This window comes from Chlorocebus sabaeus, chromosome 3 (assembly GCF_047675955.1).
Source record: "Chlorocebus sabaeus isolate Y175 chromosome 3, mChlSab1.0.hap1, whole genome shotgun sequence".
NCBI classification, from domain to species: domain Eukaryota; kingdom Metazoa; phylum Chordata; class Mammalia; order Primates; family Cercopithecidae; genus Chlorocebus; species Chlorocebus sabaeus.
Window position 1 is genome coordinate 9,855,863 of NC_132906.1, and position 22,097 is coordinate 9,877,959.

The window sequence follows — 22,097 nt, forward strand, 5'->3', positions numbered from 1 at the left end:
CAATACAAGTTTGTATATCTAAAAAGAATCCCCCTCATATCGGCTCCTTTTGCATACTTTGCTCATTTTCCTCTCTAGCTACCAGGCTTGCAGTCTCAGTGTGTCTTTAGGTTCCCCTTCCTCTCCTTCCTCGGCCAGTTGCTCACTAAGTTCTGTCAATGCTTTCCTCAGCCACTCTTTGGGAACTGCCCCTTTCTCTCTGTCCTGTGGTCCCCTCCCACTCCAGGTGCAGGGATCTGTAGCATCCTCTTCCCTCTCTAGGGCGTCCCACTTGTTATTGTCAGATTAATCTTCCTCATAAAAATGATGCTTCCCCATGTCACCGCCCTGTTTAAATCCTTGGGCACTTCTGCAGTTGTAACCCAGACTCATTTCCAGGCTTCCGAAAGCTTTCTACGGGAAAAGCCAAGTGAGGTGCTGGTCATAGTTTCTCCTTCTCGGAATCCTCCGAATGTCTCTCCCCAGGCAGGCCTCCCGCAACGGGGGGCTCTGAGGATAGCTTGCCAAGCCGAGAGACCCACTAATAAATGGATTAGACAATGAGTGGGTGCTTGATTCACGGGCAGCCGGCACACGCGGCCTGACATAAAGAGCCGCCCAACAGGAGCAGCCGGGCCTGGCTGGAAGCCACGGAGACAAGCCGATCCTCTCCTGGGAGTCTAACTCCAGACAGGAGCCGCAGAGGAGAGTCAGCGTGGGGCCGAGGGCTGGTCACCCAATCCAGAGCGCTGGTGGCAGCCACAGACGAGGGCACCGCCAGAGCTACATCGTGTTCCGAATGTTCTCTTGGTGCAGTAATTCTGTCTTTTATTTTCTATATTCTGATGCTTTGACACCTGGGCCTTGCTGGCCCTGGAGGGACTGTCCCTCCCAGGGTTACCAGTTATTCCAAAGATAGAAAACTACTTCCCACCCCCCCACCCCCCACAATGTGCTTTTCAAATGCAAACCAACCCCTCCACAGCCCTGCCCCAACCACCTCTCCACCTGCCCTAATCACTCCTCCCGCAGGGCCAAGTCCCTAACTAAGGACAGCCCATATACCCCAGAGCCCACTGAAACCAGCCCACCCTGAGCCTACCTGCTCTGCCTTGCCCACACCTTCCAGCATGCGCCACAATAAGGGCCCCTGTCCACAGGTCCAGCCTCTCCGGCAACCTCCCGACTCGCTCTGGGGCTCCCCTGTGTGCCCCCTCCCCACGTGGCATAGCATGCCCCCTCCTCTTGGAAACCGTAACAAGCTATCTTTTTGCTGGCAGTTGTCTCCTATCTGTTTGCCTTACCATACCTCAAATTTTTAATTAATTCATGCGGTTTTAAAACACTCAGCTCCCACACTACATTCCTGTCTCTCTGGAGTTTGGCAATGTGACTGCCCCTGCATTTTTAGAGGCAGAGCTGTGTGCTCTTCCTGCCTCATTCCTGCATCTCAGAGTCAACCCCCTTCACTTAAGGTGCTTCGAGTGTCTCTGCTCCTTGCAGTCTAAAAAAAGCCAACTTTAGGAATTCCCCATCTTACCCGTATCTACTGACACCTTTTCTTCTACTACGCTTCTCAGACTCTCCGCTTCAACCATGTAAGCCATGTTTTCATTCGTGTGTGTTCCCGTTCTCCGTTATCTTGCTAATATAAGGTCTTCAAGGAATGCCCTCCCTCCTTTCCGTTGCCAGGTGAATCTATTCTTCCTTTAAGACCTGACTTGTGTTTCATCTCTCCCGTGGTGGCTTCCATGACTCTGCTTCCCCGGGTGGCTTCTCTGTGACTGGCTCTCAACACCTGTATCACCTACTCCCGGGACACGTACAGGCAGCCTACGCCACCTTACATTAGTCAGTATTCACTTCTCAATATTCAGGAACTGTCTTTCCCTAAGGCTTTATGTTCTCTTGGTTCAGGGACCAAAGTTTTGATTTTGTGGGATGATGGGATGCATTTGATACCAAATACATCCTCCACATCTTCCTTCTCATTGAATTGCTGTATACAATTCCCAGTTCCCAGAACAGTTGTTGCCTATGGACCTAGGCCCTGGCCTACAGGGGAAGCCAGGTCTCTGCTCACCTCTAGTCTAGGCTTTTCCCGTTTGGGAGGTGAGGTCGGCCTGCCCCCAGCTTTACTGAATGGAGAGCGTGCGTTCATTTCCTAATATGTCAGGATTCTTGCGAAGATTTTGTTTGCTTTAGTTTGCTGTCAGGCCTGGAAGGGAAGGTGAAGTGGGGAGTCAGCGAGGAGGGGGCTGGGCCACCTGGTGGGATGTTGGGAACTATTTTCTGTGCAGAGGCCAAGGCTGAGGCTGGGGCTGGGGGTGGGACACATGGAAATCAAACGTGTACTTCACAGTTTGGTCCCGGGCTGACCTGTTTATAATAAAAACATTTGGTTTGACTTCCACAGACTCCAACCCATGATGTCAATGTTGTTGCATTTCAGGCCACATTCCTTTAAGTCTCCGGAGAAGTTCTTTACAAAAAGCATGAGAGGTGGAATCAAATAGTTCCTGGGATTGTCTCCAGTCTGAGACATCACATTTGCACTTTAAGCAAATAATTCAGATACTAAAATTCAAGCCCTAAATATGCCTTTTCAACTACAAACTAATTATTTGTGTCTAAATCAATGGACGGTGTCTCTTTAAATGTTCCCTTCATTCCTCATGCATGCTATAATCAGCAGATGGCCCTACCTTCCCCCACCACCCCGTTTTAAACAGACCCTTCTAATAGCTAATATCCTGCAGTGACCTAAGCCATTAGAAGGATTAGGCCATTACTATCCTGTCCAGCAAACACACAATGCTCACGGGGATTGCTTTTTTTTTGGTTGTTGTTTTTATGGATGAATCAGGGCCCAATGGTGGGCTGAAAAATCAAAACAGGGAGGGCAAAGGCTTATAGTCATTCTTTTCAAGGACACCTCCCAAACAGCCTTAGGATTTGAGATTCCTTTGTTAGAATGACGGCAGATGTCAGCTTTGTGGCTAGCGCAAGCTCTGAAAGGACACAGTACGCAGACTTCTGTCCCTCATTTCCTTAATATCTAATACTCATCCTTTCCAGAGCACCACCACGACTCTCTCTTTGCTCTGCCTGTCCACACAGGCCTGTTTGTGCTGTAACAGACAAGCAACCAGCAGCCCAGCCCAAAGCCACGTTGCAGGGCTCAGGACTGCTCTGAGACACTGCCACCCAGTGGCACTTCTGAAGCATAACAGCACACAGAAAGGAAGCAGGGAACCCAGTTTTATAAGCATGGAGTGGGTAGGGGGTGCAAAAGCTGGCCTAGAATCGTGAGGCCAAGCTGCAGAAAAGCATGCTCCGTGGCACGGAGGCAGGTAGCTAGTTTGGAGATGGCTAAATAGGGCAAGTGACAAAAACACGAAGAAAGGCAGCTGGAATATAGAGAGGAGTAAAGAAATGTGATGACATGGAGAGCGTGAGCAGTCTCTTTTCTAAATGGAAGAAATACGCACTTTCTCTAAGTGAGAGCTGGAGCGAGATGACCGAAAGATGAGTCAATGGAGCCCTTTTTTGGAGTCGGCCTCAGTTCGGATTACTCAGTATCTCACATGTCTGGGTTCTTATGGATCCTTGAGCTTTGCTGACTTTGGGGAAGTCATTGTACTTCAGTTTTGTGACCCGAAGGGGCTGAGCTGAACCTCTAAACAGCTTCTCTGAGCCCTAACAGTGAGTATGTTATTAAATACCTGAGACGTTGAGTGAATAAGAAATAGAGAAAATGCAGGCTGCGAGCAATCCTTAAATCTTGTGTTTGATTTCAAAATGCTGTGAGGGAGAACCTGAAAAATACATCCGCTTACACCTTTGGTGGTTCAGCACTTGCCAGGAGAGTGCATGGAAGGGACCCCCATCCCACAGGGCGTGGGTGACTCTACCTGCCATCTAACTTCCCTGAATCTCGGCAGCAAAGGCTAGTGCACTGAGATCTGGCACCTCCAGCACTTTCAGTGTAGGGGGAGAGAGGTTTAGAAGGAATTGGGCTTCTCTAAGATTGAAGCTAAACCAGAAGCTAATGAGTTAGTAATTTAATAGGCCTCCCTTTTTGGCAATATTTTCATTTTAAAAAGAAAACTTCTGTTAGAGGGCAAGTAATTCCAAAGAAATTCGATTCTGCTGGTTGAAATGTAAGAATCCAGCAGGCGGTGAGGGAAATTTGTTTTCTGGCTTCTCCAATCTAATCTGATAGTGCCTGTCTTGCTTCAGTCGTTAATATTTCTTGGGAAAAAGCATATGTGATCACTCTTTTAAAAACTGTTAGAATCACTTTCCTATCCAAGGTCTGAAAGAAGATTTGGGCTCAGGCTCCATTTGAAGAAATCCAGGTTGTATTTCCCCCAGCATTTAGGGTTTGATAGTTTCTGCTTATCTAAAGTGCTCACATTGCAAATATGAGCAGCAGGGCTGGGGATTTAAATTCTGTCTTGATGAGAATGTGAACTGAAATACTCTGTCCACTGCCACTTTATAAGCTGGGAATCATCAAGCTAGCTACAAATACCTCGAGGGGTCCTTGCAGTTGCTCAACATAAATCAGCAAAATGACAGGCAATTGACTTTGAAGACAGCGCTCACATGGCTGAGTGGCTGGAGCTGCTGGAAGCAGATGAGGGCATTTTCCTGTAAACATGATTGTTATTAGCAGCAGAGTAAATAGCGAATCGGGCTCTATCTGTCAGACTCCAGTCTGCTCTGGATTTTTCATTAGGTAGAAATCAACATATGACTCAGTGCAGCAAAGTTGGCAATTATAAGAAATACGTTTCTATTTCAACACCTGGTGAATACTTCTGATTTTCCCAGAAGGTAAGCAAGAAGGAAACGATTTTGCCATGATTTCATGTAGGGATAAAATAGGAGTGCGGGAATCAGTCCTTTCACTGCAAGAGCAATTCAGCTTCTAGTCCGGGCTCTGATGCTATCTGACATAATGTCTGGCATAGCTCAGATTTTGGCTAAGTGGAAAGTGGAAAGATGCACATTTGAAAGGTTGACCCTACCAGTATCATGTGAGGTCACTAATTCATATGCCTAAAGAACCCAGGAAGGTAACATCAGTAGCTAAGCTGGCTGCAGGGGCTGAGGCCAAGTGGACTGTGCCAGCCCTGTCCAAGGAGGCAGGCTGACCCTGCTCCAGCATGGACTGCTGCCAACTGGGGCAGAAAGCCTTGGGTTGTCATATCAACTGGTTTTTCAAAAGAAGCCAGAAATTGGGATTTTCATGTAAAACACTAGGTGTGCCAAATCAAACATGTCTATAAACCCAAAAGCATCTAGCCTGTTTGCAACCTTGTATTGGGCTCCCTTCATGTTGGATTCTTCCACACTCATTCTAGCTACACCAGGTCTCTAAGCCATTTCAAAGGATTTCCAGAGAGAGCTTGCACAGACTCCCTTAGCAAGGAAATGAAAAAATCTATCAGCTCTCCAGATCTAGAAGGTTTTTTTTTAAAAAAAATTCTAATTTAGATCTTTCGTGCTGCAACATAAACCACTTCTTTTTATTCTCAATCGATGGAAATGAATCAACGGAAATGATAATCATAACTCCCATGGGAATTTTAAACTCAGTTGGCACTGAACAGAAGGAAACCTCTTAAATGCTCTGGAGCTCCGTTCTCTCAAACGTAGCTTGTGCTATAGAGGAGTGAGAACAGTTGTAACTCTGGTGAGCATGGGTCAGGTCACCACCTGCTTTGAACCTCAGTTTTCTCCTTTAAAAAATGGGTTTTCTCCACCTCATGGGCTCTGTACTGTGAAGAGTGGGTACTGGCTGACTGCAGGAAGATGTTTGTCTCCTCTGAGGTCAGCTCATCTGGCTGGGAATCTCAACACCACCACTTACTCCGTGTGTGACTTTGGGCAAATTTCTTACCCTTTCTAAACCAGGTGTCCTCATTTCTTTCTTTCTTCCTTTCTTTTTTTTTTTTCTAAGACAGGGTCTTTCTCTGTCACCCAGGCTGGAGTGCAGTGATGTGACCACAGCTCACTGCAGTCTTAATCTCTTCGGCTCAAGTGATCCTCCCACCTCAGCCTCTCAAGTAGTTGGGACCACAGGAACATGCCACAACACCTGGTTAATTTTTGAATGTTTTAGGACATGTAGCCCAGGCTGGTTGGTCTTGAACTCCTGGGCTCAAGTGATCCTCTTGTCTTGGCCTCCCAAAGTGCTGGGATTACGGGTGTGAGTCACTGTGCCCAGCCTGAGTGCATTTGTGTGTGTTTGGTGGGGGTGGGGGGAAAGGTGTCACTCTGTTGCCCAGGCAGGAGTGCAGTGGCACAATCTCTGTTTACTGCAGCCTCTGCCTCCTGGGTTCAGGCGATCGTCCTGCCTCAGCCTCCGGAGTAGCAGGGATTGTAGATATGCACCATCACGCCTGGCTAATTTTTGTATTTTTGGTAGAGATGGGGTTTCACCATGTTGGCCAGGCTGGGTCTCGAACTCCTGACCTCAAATGATCTGCCTGCCTCAGCCTCCCAAATTGCTGGGCTTACAGATGTGAGCCACTGTGCCCAGCCTGGGTGTCTTCATTTTTAAGACAGAGGTAAAATAGGGCTTTCTCCGTAGCATTGTGGAGAGGAGTAAATGGAAAGCTCTAAGTCAAAAGCTTTGCTCAGGCCCCGGCCCTCAGAGGGACTGGAAGGACTGGGCACAGTGGCGATGATGAGGAAGGAGGAGTCTAGGGTGATCCCAGGTTTCTGGGTGACTGGGTGGATGAGGGAGAATTAATAAAGACAGACGATACCAGAGAAAGAACTGGGCTGGGAGATAGGTAGTTTCTTCCGTTCAGGACATACTGAGTTGAAGATGCCTCAGAACTTTTCAGGAGGAAAGGCCCAGTTGGAAGTTGAGAAATGGCTTTGAATACTTGGCCAGAAACAGTCTCAGCTGTAAGCAGCTGTGGCAACTGTGCATGCGTGAGGATGCCTAGAGAGGGTGTAGCTTGAGAGGAGAAGAAATGCTAAGAGGACCAAAACTCCAAACGGGATGTTAAATGCTGACACAAGCCAGGAAAGACTGAGATTGTGCATCCTGAGAGGTCAAGGGAAGACCTGCAGAAAGGAGCTTCCTGGAAACCAACAGAGAAATAGAAGATAAGGTTTCCATCTTCGATGGCTTTACAATCTGATGAAGGGGCCAAAACAGAAACACACACAACAACCAAAGGACTTTCTCAAGACAAAATACCAACGAGGACCAATTAAAGCAGCCCTAGATAGTGTGGATATGCCTGGGGACTTCAGCAAGAAGGAGACACGGGAGGCAGGCAAGGTGCACCACGGGCTGTGGAGAAGACGTGCTGGAGCTGGGTTTGCAGAAAGGAATGCATCTGGGCTGGCCAGAGGCAGGGAAAGGGCATCCAGGTCACAGCTGGGCTGGAGACCAAGGTTCTGCAGGGTGGAGTCAGGATTCTGTAGGGTGGAGCAAGCCCTGTTCAGAAATACAGATGGTTTCAGGCAGAAACGTCGAGGCATTTGGCTCTGATGGAGCAAGTATTTTCTTCTAAATAGGGACTTTCTTCTCTTGTGTCAATTTTCTTTTAAAATTTTTCCTTTATTATTGAGCTCTGTTCCTCAGCTCCTTCTGTCACTCTAGAAGCTCGTTTCCTCCTACCTCTTCCCTGTGGGTGATATGCACACTCGAATGTCCCCAGTCAGAGGCAGACACTTTCCAGGTTGATTTTAATTTCTCTAGGAGCCTGAAAGGTTGGAAAGAGCATGGAATCTGAGCCCAGGGCCCTGGGTTGGAGCTGCTGCCAGTTACAAGCTGTGAAACTGTAAGCAAATCATGACATTCCACTGCGGTTGCCTCTGGAATGGAGAGGATGCTACTCTGCTCCTTCAGTTTGTGACGCATGCTATGTGAGGTCATCTAAGGGAAGCCATTAGGGAAACAGTGACAGCACAGGGGTGAGGAGCTCACATAACTCCTTGTCCTACATGGGATTGACCTTCAGGGGCCACTGTGGGGTTGAAGTCAGGGATTCTGTGGGGTGGTCAGGGGCTCTGTGGGTGGAGTCAGGAGCTCTTTGGGGTGGAGTCAGGGCTGTGGGTGGAGTCAAAAATCTGTTGGGTGGAGTCAGGAGCTCTGGAGGGGTGGAGTCAGGGGTCTGTGGGATAGAGTCCGGGGCTCTGTTGGGTGGAATCAGGGCTCTGAGTGGAGTCAGAGCTTTGTGGGTGGAGTCAGGGGTTCTGTTGGGTGGAGTCAGGGCTCTGTGAGGTGGAGTCAGGGCTCTGTTGGGTGGAGTCAGGCATTCTGTGGGTGGAGAATCAGGGCTTTGTGGGTGGAGTCAGGGGTTCTGTTGGGTGGAGTCAGGGTTATGTTAAGTGAAGTCAGGGCCCTGTGGGGTGTAGTCAAGGCTCTCTAGGGTGAAGTCACGGCTCTGTGGAGTGGAGTCAGGGCTCTGTGGGTGGAGTCAGAGCTTTGTGGGTGGAGTCCGGGGTTCTGTTGGGTGGAGTCAGGGCTCTGTGAGGCGGAATCAGGGGCACCGAGCTTCTTGTTGGAGGCTCTCTGGAGGGAGTCCGTGGCTCTGGCAGGGCGATGGTTGTGGGGTAGTGAAGCTGCACTGGGGGCTGGTGCCTGCTTGCTGACTGATGAGCATTCTGGGGACTGACGTGGGGAGCAAAGGCCCACCTCTCTCTCTACCTGTTTAAGGCCCACGACATGGCTACAGAGTGGAGAAGGTGCGAAGGCTGACCCCCGTCCTGAGAGGACAGCAGGGGCCTGGGCATGTCGGCATGGTGCTCCTGGAATCTCAGGAGAAAAGGCCTAGGACGCAGAGGGATGGTGGATGCTGGGCCCTGGCGGGGGGATGGAGGGAACCGAGACGGGTAGAAATTCCTGGAAAATGAAGACAGCGCTATTTCAGAGGGGGACTATCCCTGCATCAGAGGAGGAAGCTGCTGACTTTTGCTGAAAGGGAAAGGAACATGCAGGACAGCGATGGTGGCAGCAGCTGGGCCGCTGAGGGCAGGCGAGTGTGTGCTCCGCGGCCCTAAGCCTGCACCGGCCCGGTCCTTCCCTTGGAGCAACGGGACCTCCCCGCAGGGACCTGCGCATGGGGACTGGGGCACGGGACAGGGCTCCGCAGAGAAGACCGGCCTGCGCGGGGCAGCTGGGCCCACCAAGGCTGCCAGACAGCCCAAAGCCTTCCCAGGCTGCAGGGAGGCCCCAGCTGGTGTGGCCTCAAACCCGGCATCTGTTTCTTCACTCCTGAGGCTCCCTTTGAACTTGAACCTTGCAAAGCCCAAGTAACAATAAAAAAGCCAAGGAACAGGTGCTGCTGCAGAGGACGGAGGACAGGCCGGCTGGGAGCCTCAGCGGGTGCCGTCTTTGTTTCAGCGCCTTCAGTCTCCCCACTCCCGCATGAAACTGCTCGGGACCCACGTCAGCGCCAAGTTCCAACAAGGAAAATATAGCAGCGCACAATATGTTGTTTTGGCAGAAAGCTATGAATTTTAGTATGGAATGTCTGTCACAGGGCCCATCCAATTAACTCACTTGTCGAGAAATCAGAATAAATAGTTGAGAGGAGGCGACTGCAGCTTTGCTCAGACCTTTATTTCTTATTTGTTTTCGTGGTGAAGCAGGTCTGCAGTCACCAGGATGTATATTTAGGGCAGGGAAGGAGAGAATACGCATCTTCACGGTGGTTCTCCCTTTGGAGGGAAAGAAGGGTATTTTCTATGCATTTTGGAGGAGGGAATTCTGGTGAGCTTCTGTTTTAGAAAAGTGTTATGGAGGCAACCCTGGCAAACTCCCTCGAGTTTTGGACTCAGCGCTGTTGAGTCTGAGACAAGGACTGGGCCCGACTAGAGGAGTTTCTCTTCCTCCTTAGGTTTTCCACAGTGGCTGCTGAGCGTGGCAGTGCCGGGTGAGTGGGTCAGCAGCCCCACCTGACCGCGCATCTGAGCCTGGGCCGAGCTTCCTGATGGGAGGACACCGGGTGCTCTGGGTTAGCAATGGCAGCTGGCACTTGGGGGTGCTGGCATGCCTCCCAGGGTGCCTGCTGTGCCCAGAAACTTTGACATTTGTGTGGACTCCCTGCCAGAAGCCCTGCTGCATAGTCAAGGCCCTTGGGAAAGAGGCACCTCAGATATTCAGCAAGGGGGCTTCTCTGGGAGGGCACCGGCCATGCCTGTGCTCGACCCGTGTGAATTCCCAGGGGCAGGAGCTCCTTGCAGCCCCGGGCAGGGTGCTCTCCCTGTTCCACAAATTGCCAACTATGATTTACAGACATTCAGCAGATAAAACTCTGAGGGAGTCTTCTGGTGGCTCTGTGAATGTAGAGCCTTGCTACAGCAGAGATGAAACCCAAAGCCAGTTTGTAACAGCCTGCATTCTTGAGTTTTGAAGGAACCTAATGTGAGCCAGTTTTATGTAGCCAGAGGGACAGCCAGGGGAATACATTTCAGCTGCCCAAGAAAAAACTTGGCCCATAGCTCCCCCATACCTTTTTCCAGCCCAGTGCTTCTGAAAACCACCCTCTCTCTAATCCCGAGGGCCCCTGGCCTCCCCTTTGAAGTATTCACTCTCGGGGGGTGGGGTGCGGGGGTTTACATCAATATTTCTCCAGTAGTGGGGCAAGAGCTAATCCAAGGCAAAACCAGTTTTTGACCTTTGCTCTCATGAGCAAAGTGCCCCCAAGTCATGAGGACCTGGAAGAAGGGAAGGGCACCTTCTCTGTAGCCTGCCATCCACATCCGAGGCTGTCAGTCAGGAGGCAAAGGCACGGTCTTCAAGGGCTGCAGACTAAGTTCGTCTTTGTGCTCTGGTGCTGCTTCCATTTCAAAGGCTTCGCCAGCGAATCCCGTGAGTCATTCCTGGAACCTTCAGGAGTCTCCATGGTGATGGGGTTGAGTGGGCCTGGGGGAAGCCAGCATTTACTCCACTTCCCAACAAGTTCCTCTTTTCTGATTATTTTTTTTCCTTTTTTTTCCAATAGAGACTGGGGCTAAGGCTTGAGCTTTTTTGTTTTTTTAAACAAATCACAAAATAAGAACTCCCTAAGCCTTTTTTCCCCATTTTATTGGAAACCCATTCTAGGTAAATATATAATCTATTGTTACTTGCCTCTATTGAGACCATATAAAACAACAAAGCACAATAAAAACTGTGCATTTGCTTTTTTTTTTTTTTTTTTTTTTTTTCTTTTCCTGCAAGTGTTTTCAGAAGGGATCTGGTTTTCTTGTTTTCCTCAGTGAAAAGATGAAAAGGCTTTGGGTAGATGATTGTAGTCTGAAGCAGAGATGCCTGCAGCATCAAGCCCAGAGGAAGGCTAGCCTACTACTGCCCCCGTGGAGGTCTACCAGGAGTCTGAAAATGATGCCCAGTCATGGTTGGCAGAATTGTGCATATTCTTATAATCCCCAACGTTCTTCACATGTACAGACCTCTCCTTCATTCTGTAATGCTCCGGAAAAGCATAGTATCTGGGGTTTATTAGGCAACCAGCATTAACGTTGCCATTTTAGCTACAGAAAAATGTAGGTAAATCTACAGGAATCTATGGGATTTTCTACATGGTACTAAATATTAAAATTTGAAATGAATTTAATGTGAATTAATGAACATCAATAATCTTTGGGGGTATAAATCCTCTGTCAAATTTCATAATGGTGTGTGGCCCCAAAGTTCCCACGCCTGAGGGTGAAAATGAGTTTTCAGTAACATTGAAGACTTGAATTCGGCTGACTTCGTTATCCCCTCGGGCTGAAGCAGGAGGTGCAGCTTCCTGAAGTTCTGCTCCCAGATTTCTGGGGGCCTCGGGGACATCTCGCATGTGCTCCACTCTGGAGAGCGCAGCCGATCTCTGCCGGTGGCTTAGAGTGCCAAAGCCTCGCCCGGGGCTGGGGGGAGGTGGGGAACGGCTTTCTCTGCTGTGTTAGTCCCTGTGTGGGGCTCCACAGCAAGGCTGGTTGGGCCTTCATTGACCAGCCATCCAGTTTTTGCTTCCAGTCTGCTCTGTCCTCCCTCAGCCCCAGCCTTGCCCCCAGGGGACGGCTCCAGGAGCATGCCAGGTAAAAGCCCCATCTTTGTATTTGGAATCCTACTTGGCTCTGACAGCTGAGGCTTTTCTAACAGGCCAAGCTCACCGAATCTCACTCTGGGTTCTTATAGCCGTGAAACCTTTTCAAAAGATGATAAAAGCCCCAGCCATTCTCTCAGAAAAGTGAACACACAGGTAACATTTCACAGACAAACTCAGGAGTTTCTGGGTCTTCGGGAGAGAATCCTTCCTCACGGGAATTTTCTCTCGAGAACTTTCTCAGCCCCTGCTGTGGATGTCAGTCCAGCCTGGCTCACTACCGAGCCTGATACACTCATTCTCGTTCACGGCAGAAGCCTCACCGTGGGTGTGTCCCAGGCCACGCTGAGGCTGTCACAACACGCACAGTGGTTTTCAAAGCCCGTATTCCACATGTGCTGTCAACAAATAAGTGTGCAAAAAATATGACTCTACGCAAGCCTGTTCTTCAAGACCTCTCAAAAACTCTGCTTGGAAACACAGAGTATCAAGGCCTGATTTCAAATCCCAGCGAGCCCAGGAGGCCAGAACCTGGAGCTGGAGGATCCAGAAGGGAGTGGCCTTGGAAAAGATATCTGTGGGAGTCCTAATCTAACGTGGATTTTCAAAAATTCACACAATTAAATTTTTCTGCCTATTGTTTTGCTGGTAGTGAAGTAGCTTTTGCTCTGTTGCCTAGGCTGGAGTACAGCAGTGCCATCACAGGTCACTGCAGACTCGAACTCCTGGGCTCGAGTGATCCTCCCACCTCAGCCTCCTGAGTATCTGAGACTATGGGCTCATGCCACCGCACCAGGCTAATTTTTTTGTTTTTATTTTTTGTAGAGAGAAGGTCTTGCTATGTTACCCAGGCTGGTCTTGAACTCCTGGATTCAAGCAATCCCCCTGCCTTGGCCTCCCAAGGTGCTGGGATTTCAGGTATGAGTTTCAGATAAGTAACTTACCTCTGACTTGTCCCCCTCTGCATATTGTCCTTCGGCTCCTAGATATCGGGATGCTATTTGTATTCATTTCCCAGGACTGCTGTAACAAATTACCTCAAACTTGGTGACTTAAAACAGCCAAAATTTATTCTCCCATAGTTCTGGAGGCCAGATGTTTGAAATAAATGTGTCTGCTGGGCTGTGTTCCTCTGAAGGTTCTAGCGGGGACCTTTCCTGGCCTGGTCCAAATTCTGGTGGCTCCAGTTATTTGGTGGCTGCGGCTGCATCACCCAGCCTCTGCCTCCATCTTCTCACAGCCTTCTCCTCCTCCTGTATGTGACTCTTCCATTTGTCTCATAGAATGTTTGTCACTGGATTTAGGGTTCACCTGGCTAATCTAGGATGATTTCATCTAAAAATCCTTAGCTTCTAAAAATCCTTTCATCTAAAAATCCTATCCACAAAGACTTTTTTCCAAAGAAGGTTATATTCACAGGTTCCAGGGATGAGGGTGCGGGTATATTTTTCAGGGGCCACCGTTTAACCCACCACGGTATTGCTCATTTATATCCCTGCATCTAACAGTGCTTGGCATGCCGAGTTTGACAGTCACTAATGTATTTGTTTTTGATGGTTTAGATTTAAACTTGGACCCAGGCACTCTATCTGCTCCATTCCCAGATCTCAATAAAGGGTGGTATGTGTTTGGAATACAATCAATGTCTTTGACACTCCTTGACTATGAAATAAGCCACTACGCTAATTAGGATAAATAGTTTCTTGCTTTCCTTAGGGATTTCTGTTAGAGTATTTCATGCTATGGTTTCAACTTATCACATGCTAAGTATGCAGGAATCACATAAGCATAAGGCAAATATGTTTTAAGGTCTTTTTTCTCCCCAGAATGGGGTCTTTTCAGACCCTCAGTGTCTGATTATAAATTGGATTTTATTTATGAGATAAACTTTCATGTATGTATTTCATAATATTTATGAGGATACAAAGGTAAGTATTTATAGGAGTACAACTATATATGTAGATGATTTTATTTCCATCATGTGGCATTTCAGTGCCACCTGATACTGACTTCCAAGTGTCCATTTAGATGATATGCATACAAAGGAAGTGACATGCTTTTTATTCCTTTAAAAATATAGCTGATGTGATGCCCCTAATAGAGAGTAAATGAATATAATCAAGTTTTCCCTGCTTTGGAGTACAAATTTTAAGCTTTTATATTAAAACCTATTTATGCCTAGTGTTCCATTATTGGAACACTAAGCATATGGGAGTTATTTATATCCTACTGCTCAAAGTTATCACCAGGGTCTGATTTTTCGCACTCAAAAAATTGCAACCTCAGGCATAAATGGGTTAAAATGTACTATGACGTATCTCCGACTTCATCCTGGAATGGTTTTATCTGACAGGGTTAAAAGTGGCAATGAGAATAAGTCTGACTTTGCCAGCAGGAAATTTTAAAAACAACCTCTCCCTGTGTATGTAACTCACATGTTATGTACCTTACAATTCATGCAGCTGGTCATATTTTATTTATGAAATATTTGAAATCTGGAATCCAAAATCAGGGAAGGTGCAGATTCTTTGTTCCCTATTCATAGTGGAAATGAGTCCAAGTTGCTTTATTTTTAGCGTTGCCATTCCACATTATTTTAAAGATAAGACTTTTGGGGTGACAATTTATTATTATTTTTATCAATGTGTATTCATTTTTCCAATAATCAAGAAACAGAAAAATCAGAAGAAAGCCAGAGAAAAAGTGAGTTTCCTGTCTGCAGTGCTCAAAGCATACCACACACATTAAGAAATGACAGAAATGCACAAGCTAGACATCCAGCCGATCAAAACACATTGAACAGTCAAGTTTAAATGGGAGCATGCGTTCCAAGTCTTGAAGTTTAAGACACATTAACGTTAAGCCTTTCAACTTCACATAGTAATACAATCCAGCAACAACACAGCATCAATCAACAAACTCAGACTTCACTGAAAGAAAGAGCTTGTGCTTCCCCCAAGGGAGCCCTGTCGACAGATTGCACCTCAAAGTTGAAAGGACAGTTAAAACTGCCTCCTCCTTGTTGCTTTCTCTGTTCTGGGACCACTTTGCAGTTTTCCTTCTTTCCTGAATATGTTTTATCTCAGATACAAATAAGTTGGCTCTTCTGCAAAAGACTAGCCAACTAATCTACCACAGAGTTAGTTCAGTCTCATTGTTTCAAAGAAATTTGTGTTTTAGTTTTAAACTCATTGACAATTCTATGTGTTTTTAATTAACTTCTTTGACTTCAGTTGTTTGAAATCCAAAAGTGGGCTTGGATAAAAATTAGCTTTATCAGTTTATGTCAGTGTGTGTTTAACCAGGCTTTTTCTTTACTATACATTAAGGCTGGCTTTTCCTGCGTATCTCTGTGGCAGACACTGGTTGGGTTACCTTGTGCAAAATGGCTCACACCAAATAGGGTTGGGGGAAAGAACTGACGCTTCCAAAACCAACTATGGTTGCAATTGTATACAAGTGTCAAAGAGCCCGCATTCTTTATAAAGCTTAGCTAGGCATTGAGCTGTAGGCTTTTAAAATATGACTTCTTTGTGGGGTTGTTTTGGTTTTTTGTTTGTTGGTTTTGAGACAGGTTCTCACTCTGTTGCCTGGGCTGGAGTACAATGGCACTATCATGGCTCACTCTAGCCTCGACCTCTTGGACTCAAGTAATTCTACCACTTCAGCCTCCTGGGTAGCTAAGACTACAGTTGTGTGCCACCACACCCAGCTAATTTTGTTTATTTGTTTGTTTGTTTGTTTTTGTAGAGATGGGGTTTTGCCATGTTGCCCAGACTGTTCTGGAATTCCTGGGCTCAAGTGCTCCTCCTGCCTTGGCCTTCCAAAGTGTTGGGATTACAGGCATCAGACACCATGCCCGGCCACAATATGACTTCTTAAGCACCTTTATTACACCTAAGTGATGAGCCCTGTCTTTCAATTTGCCAGATACAGGGTGGCCATATAATTTATTGTCCATGCAAGGATCTTTTTGAGAATGGTTAGGGTTGCTAACCAAATGGGTTGCCAGGACATCTGGTGTAAACCTGGACATCCATATATGTGGGACTCTTCTGCTCCATGTGCCACTACCAAGTGTTTCTGAAGGCCACCTGTATGTTGAAAATATCACTAAATTTCACCTGCTAATTGTTGTGATGAATCTATGCATTTTTTCTCATCCTGGAATCATCCATGACTTCCTGCTTGATCCATCAGATATCAGTATCTCACTATTTCTGGACCCCAGGACACTTTTCCACCACGAAGTTCTTTTTCTGCTTACAGTGCTACATCTGTGTTTCCCATCTGTTTGTGGAGATCCCAGTGATTCTTTGGGACCTAACTCAGCAGGGTCACTTCCATCACCGTAGCTTCCACAGGGCTGTACTTGTATCCTCCTTAGGGCACTCAGCTCTTTCTGTTTTGTTATATTTTTATGTGTTGTATTATTTTCATTACTGAACTGAGAGAAGGAACCAACCACAAAGCTGTGCCTCTACATTACTCATTGAATGTGAGCCCCTTGTCTTAGCTACTTCTTATGTGTTTGGTGAATTGTTTTTAAAAGTGTGGTCGGAAATAAACATCCAAGAAGGTAGAAAGCCTTGTTGCATTTGGCAAGGAACAGGCCGATGCTACTGCTGGATTTGAATGCCAGCTGCTCCAATTAAGAGCTGTGCAATCTTCTGCAAGTTACTTAACCTCTTGGTGGCCTGTAAAATAGGGATAATAATAGTACCGACCTCCTAAGATACTGAGTATTTAATGTTGCCAGGCATTGTCTTCACAGAACAGTGCTTGGCAAACGGTGCCTGGCAACATTAAATACTCAGTATCTCAGCTATTTTTATTGTTCAGACTTCATTTCCCTATTTTTTGAGGTTTTATTCACATTTTTGAATTGTATTGCAAATAAAAGAAAACCAAGAGCTATTGGCATGTGTAATGGAGGGAGGCCTAATGGCCACCTACGTCAGGCACACCAGCAACATCCACTGAGAACTAATGCCTTGGTGACCCAAAGGACACTTTGGGACAGAAGAAAAAGTCCTCTTGACTTGAAGAACCAACCAGGCCAACCCCTGATCTCTGATCTCTCTGAGATCAGACAGTCGAGGTGCTGGTTCTCTGCACATCTGCAGAATAGGGACCTTAATAATACCTATCTCATGGGGTTACAGTAAAGATGAAATGAGATCATCTGTGTAAAGCACTGAGCATAGTTTCAAGTACCTGCTCTACATTTGCTGTTGTTCACAGCATCTGTCCTGGAACATGAGCTGATTGTTGAGAGAGGTGTGGTGGGTGTTCAGGGAAAGGTATCCTCATATTTCCTCCAGCCATCAGGAACCTCATGGGCAGCTCCACCAGGAGAAGCTCAGCAAGAAAGTGAGAATGCAAGCTTCTCATTTTTTTGTTAGAAATGGTGATGAGGAGAGCACCTTCCCCTCTCTGCGAGCATCCGGTGCAGGAAGGCCAACATCTACAGCTGCAAGAATGATCGGGTCGATGCTGAGGCAAGAGTTAGGATTAGCAACAGAAGTGGCAAATTAAGGCCACTGACTGGCAAGCTGGGAACAGCCAAGAAATCTGTATAAATCACCAAGGACAGAACATGAGCTCTTTGAGACCCTGCAGGGAGAAAAGAGGCTGAAAGTATCCACAGTTCTTCTGGAAGGGGGCTCAGAACCAGTGAGTTTTCATTAGCATGGCTATTGCATCATATAACCCTGGAGTGACTCACCCAGACTACACTGGTCTAAAGAACTCAGTTACACAGAGCACAAAGCCACTGTCCCAGGGAGAGAAGTTTATTTGCTTCCAGGTGCCTCTGTACCTAACTGTTACTGTTCTTTTCCCAGGGTTCCCAAAGAAGAAAATTCCACCAACTTTTCTTGGCACTCTCTGCCAATAATTAGCAATTTTTTCTTTATGTTTGTCCTTATTAATGCCTATTCCTGTTCAGCTGTGCTCATGGAAAGATAGCCAGTGTGGTTTGCCCTCCCCCAAGCAAGCACATCTCAGAGTCCAAATGGCACAGTTGCCTTCAGTTAATTTTCACTTAGATCTTAACCTTCTCAGTTTATTTCCACTTGAACTCTGGATATTAAAGTAGAAATAATGCTTTGTGACCTTTAAGCGGAACACCAGCTGCTTCTCCACCCTTTCCCCTGTGGTTTAGTGACCCACACAGTCCAGTTCTGCAATAGCCTTGCTTCTGGCGCTCTAACCTCCTTCCCAGCAGGGAATGACTAGTGCTCAGAGCCGCGCGTCACACCAGCGTTTACCAGGCAGAGCAAATAAACGGCCATCTGAGACATGCTTTCAAACAGAGATCTCTGTTCTTGGCATGAAGGTTAAGGTTAGTGAAAAAAAGTCCCACCTCTGCCCCTTTCTGCTCAATTCCGCCCCTTTATCTTCCCAAGGACATGATGAGAAAGATTTTTAAAGTGATCACAGTAGTTTATCTTCATGACATGGGCAGAGTTCCATGAGTCCTGTGACTCAGTGACACTCCGAGGGACCCATGACTGTGGGGTGGGCTTGGAACAAACTCACTGTTGGCAGAAGCTGTCCACTGCCCCTATTTTTTGCCCTGGCAAAAATAGATTTCAGTGGCAACTTAGGAAGGGGCTGTGGTGGGGAAGAGGTTGTGGTAAGAGAACGTTCTCTCACATTCTCCAAATCTTCCAAACCAAGCTTTACTCTATGGGACCACTTCGCCCAGAAGTCTGGGCAGGAGCTCAGGCTCTGACATTGTCACGGCTCCCAGCTTGATGGATGGGAGGAGGTGGGGAGCTGGGTTTCCAGCCAGGAACTAAGGGAACTCTACGCTTCTAGAGTCCCTTGTACTTACTGGGATGGTGTTCATGGCTTCTGCCCACTGAGCCTGCCAAAACTCATTTTGTCACAGCCAAGCCCGATCACTCCCCATTCCCTGCTCCAAAAAAGAAGAAACCTCGCTGCAGCTTCATGGAGACTTGGTCAATCTGCAGTAATTAAAAATAGAGGCAGTGGGGCATGGGGAGAGGGAAAGAAAAGAGGCTGGGGGCGGGTGATGGGACAATCTGAGTTTGGAGTTGCAGAGTGGGAAACTACAGGATGCTGGGAATACACAGGGGAGGAAGCCTTCTTCAAGCAGGCTTCCGATGTGTGTATGGATCCCCTTTGGGTTTTGGGATAATTAGTGAAAGATGAGAGTTATCTTGAAATTCCTTTTGTTTGCAGGACTGCATGTTTGGCTGCTCTGTGGGGGTCCAGGCTGTGTAAAGGTCTTGGATTATGGGCTCACTCATCTCCACAGGGCAAGTTGGAGAAGTTTTTCTTGACTCACTGGAAACAGAAGTAAAAGGCTGAGGAAGGCATTGTGGGGTGGATATATCGCACAGGCAGTGGTGAAAAGTGGAGGTGATGTGGTAGGGAGGAAGGCATCCGTGTTTGCTATTCCCTTTCTATTTCTTCCGTCAGGGAGCCTGGCGTCCAGGTCACCTGTTGCCCAGCAGTGGAGCAGTCACTTCATGTCACTGTGTCTCACAGTTGTCTCTGCTGTTGGCAGCTGGATGTGGGAGGGAACAGTGAAGAGACTACTAAAGTTTAATGTCCTTTTTATGACCAACTTTTGTTGCTGGCACCTTCCTCTTGGAAAAAGACACTGATTTATGACTGAACAATCCCTACACACAGAAATCAAATCGTTCTTTCTGTCTCTTAGCTTATTTTTGTTTAGAGGAGTGGATGGCTTCCATAGGCTGTTCAGAAAATGGCTGGGACAAATCGGAGTAAAAAAACTTAAAGTTTTTATTTCTGTCTCTTTCTCCCCACAGAGGAGTTTGAAATTCTTGCTTCAGGCCATATGGAGTGGATATTCCTTCCAGAAGGAAATTACAGACCACTCTCTGTTTCTACTCAACTGCTTTTCAATCCGCAAGTGGACTCTTTGAAGCAGCCTTTTATTTACCTCAGATTCTGACATGAATAATTGTTTAATTGCCTTTCAGCCTACACAAGATAAGGAACCATGTCTCAAAAGTTGTGTAATTCTCTTAACTAAACAATAGCCAAGCCATCCGGAGTAGTTTTCAAAGAAAGAAAAGAATTCCTCACACATGTTAAGCATTTTATTCTTTTCAAAGTGCATTGCTCTGTATTATTTCCCTAAATTGGATAATGTCTACGAAAGCACTGTGTAAATTACATCCCATAACAAAAAAGTAAAATGTTATAACAATGATTGATTTGATTTTCCATGTGGGAAACTGAGGCTTCATGGGGTAAGTTACAATCCAAAATCACAGCAGTTAAACGGAGCCCAGATGGAGGTCTGTCTTCTACCTCCAGATGTGTCATCTCCTCTGCAGAGGATGTTTCACCTCCTGGGGCCTTCCCAGCGGAGTCCCAGGATGACCCGCAAAAGGCTTCCCCAAGGGTGGGGCCGGAAGCAGGGCTGTAGGTTTGTGTCCTGAACCTCCCACAGACCCTGCTGACTCCCTTCAAAGGCTTCCGGCATAGCGACTTGCCTTTCCATCGTGTTCAGTCGTCACCAATCAGCCGTCTGCAGACTCCTCTCCCTCATGTTGTGGCAGAGGAGTTGTACATTCTCTAGATTTTAAAAATATATAGGTTACTTGTTCTTTAAAAAAATTGTCTCTGAAATAAGCTCGCAATCCATTTGCATATTTTTAAAACGTGTTAGCAAATTCTCATAATAGGATTTGCGTTTGTTAGAAGAGGACCTGGGGCAGAAATCACAGAGGGATGAAGCACCTGCCACTCCCCCATCCCTCAGTGGGTGCAGCCCACCCAGGGAGGCAGCAGGATACAAGGTCGAGGAGTACTCCCAATACCCCAAAACCCCATGCGAAGTGCAGAGCAGCCTGACAGTAGGCGCAGGATACTGGAGGGAAGGGCTCAGGAGGGTTTCAAATGCATCAAAGGACACAATCAACACAGTGAAGAGGCAGCCCTAGGAGAATCAAAGAAAATATTTGCAAATCATGTATCTGATAAGGGATTGGTATCCAGAATATATAAAGAACTCCTGGCCAAGCACAGTGGCTCATGCTTGTAATTCCAACACTTTGGGAGGCAGAGATGGGAGGATTGCTTGAAGTAAGGAGTTCAAGACCAGCCTGGGAAACAAAGTAGGACTCCATCTCTACAAAAAGAAAAAAAAAATTAGCTGGATGTGGTAGTACACACCTGTAGTCCCAGTTACTTGGGAGGCTGAGGCAGGAGGATCGCTTGAGAACAGGAGTTGGGAGGCTGTGGAGAGCTCTGATCTCACCACTGCACTCCAGCTGAGCTGATAAAGTGAGATGCCCTCTCTTTAAAAAAAGATAAAAAATATTAAACATTTAGAAATAAGAACTCCTGTAACTCAACAACAAAATCAGTCCAAATGAAAAATGAGCAAAGGACTTGAATAGACATTTATCCAAAGATGATATGTATACAAATGGTCAATACGCATATGAAAAGATGCTCAGCATCACTAATCAATCATTAGGAAAATGCAAATCAAAACCACAATGAGATACTACTTCACACTCATTAGGAAGGCTACTAATGAAAAAAAAGTATTAGAAAATAACAGCCGGGTGTGGTGGCTCACGCCTGTAATCCCAGCACTTTGGGAGGCCAAGGCAGGTGGATCATGAGGTCAGGAGATCAAGACCATCCTGGCTAATACAGTGAAACCCTGTCTCTACTAAAAATATAAAAAATTAGCTGGGCATGGTGGTGGGCACCTGTAGTCCCAGCTATTCAGGAGGCTGAGGCAGGAGAATGGTGTGAACTCAGGAGGTGGAGCTTGCAGTGAGCCCAGATCATGCCACTGCACTCCGGTCTGGGCAACAGAGCGAGACTCTGCCTCAAAAAAAATAAAATAAAATAACAAGTGTTGGATATTGAGAAACTGGAAGCCAGATGCATTGGGAATGGGCAAGAATGTAAAATGGTGCAACCACTATGGAAAACAATATGGTGGTGCCTCAACAAATTAAACATAGAATTACCATATGTTTCAGCAATTCTGAAGCAACGTTGCTCTCTGGGGTAAATATCTGAAGT

The 22,097-nt window shown here is 46.8% G+C and overlaps 1 protein-coding gene and 1 long non-coding RNA gene across 3 annotated transcripts in view; both read left to right on the forward strand.

The window, feature by feature from the left end:
- The window catches only part of MEDAG (mesenteric estrogen dependent adipogenesis), an 83,728-nt gene that overhangs the window by 20,601 nt on the left and 41,030 nt on the right, over positions 1-22,097 (forward strand). The window lies entirely within an intron of this gene.
- LOC103214233 (uncharacterized) lies at positions 3,314-20,259 on the forward strand. Of its 2 annotated transcripts, none has more exons than XR_005236545.2 (3): positions 3,314-3,684; positions 12,870-12,962; positions 19,853-20,259. It is a non-coding gene; the product is annotated as an uncharacterized lncRNA (long non-coding RNA). The 2 variants fall into 2 exon arrangements; XR_012091842.1 differs by lacking the exon at positions 3,314-3,684 and adding an exon at positions 10,609-10,828.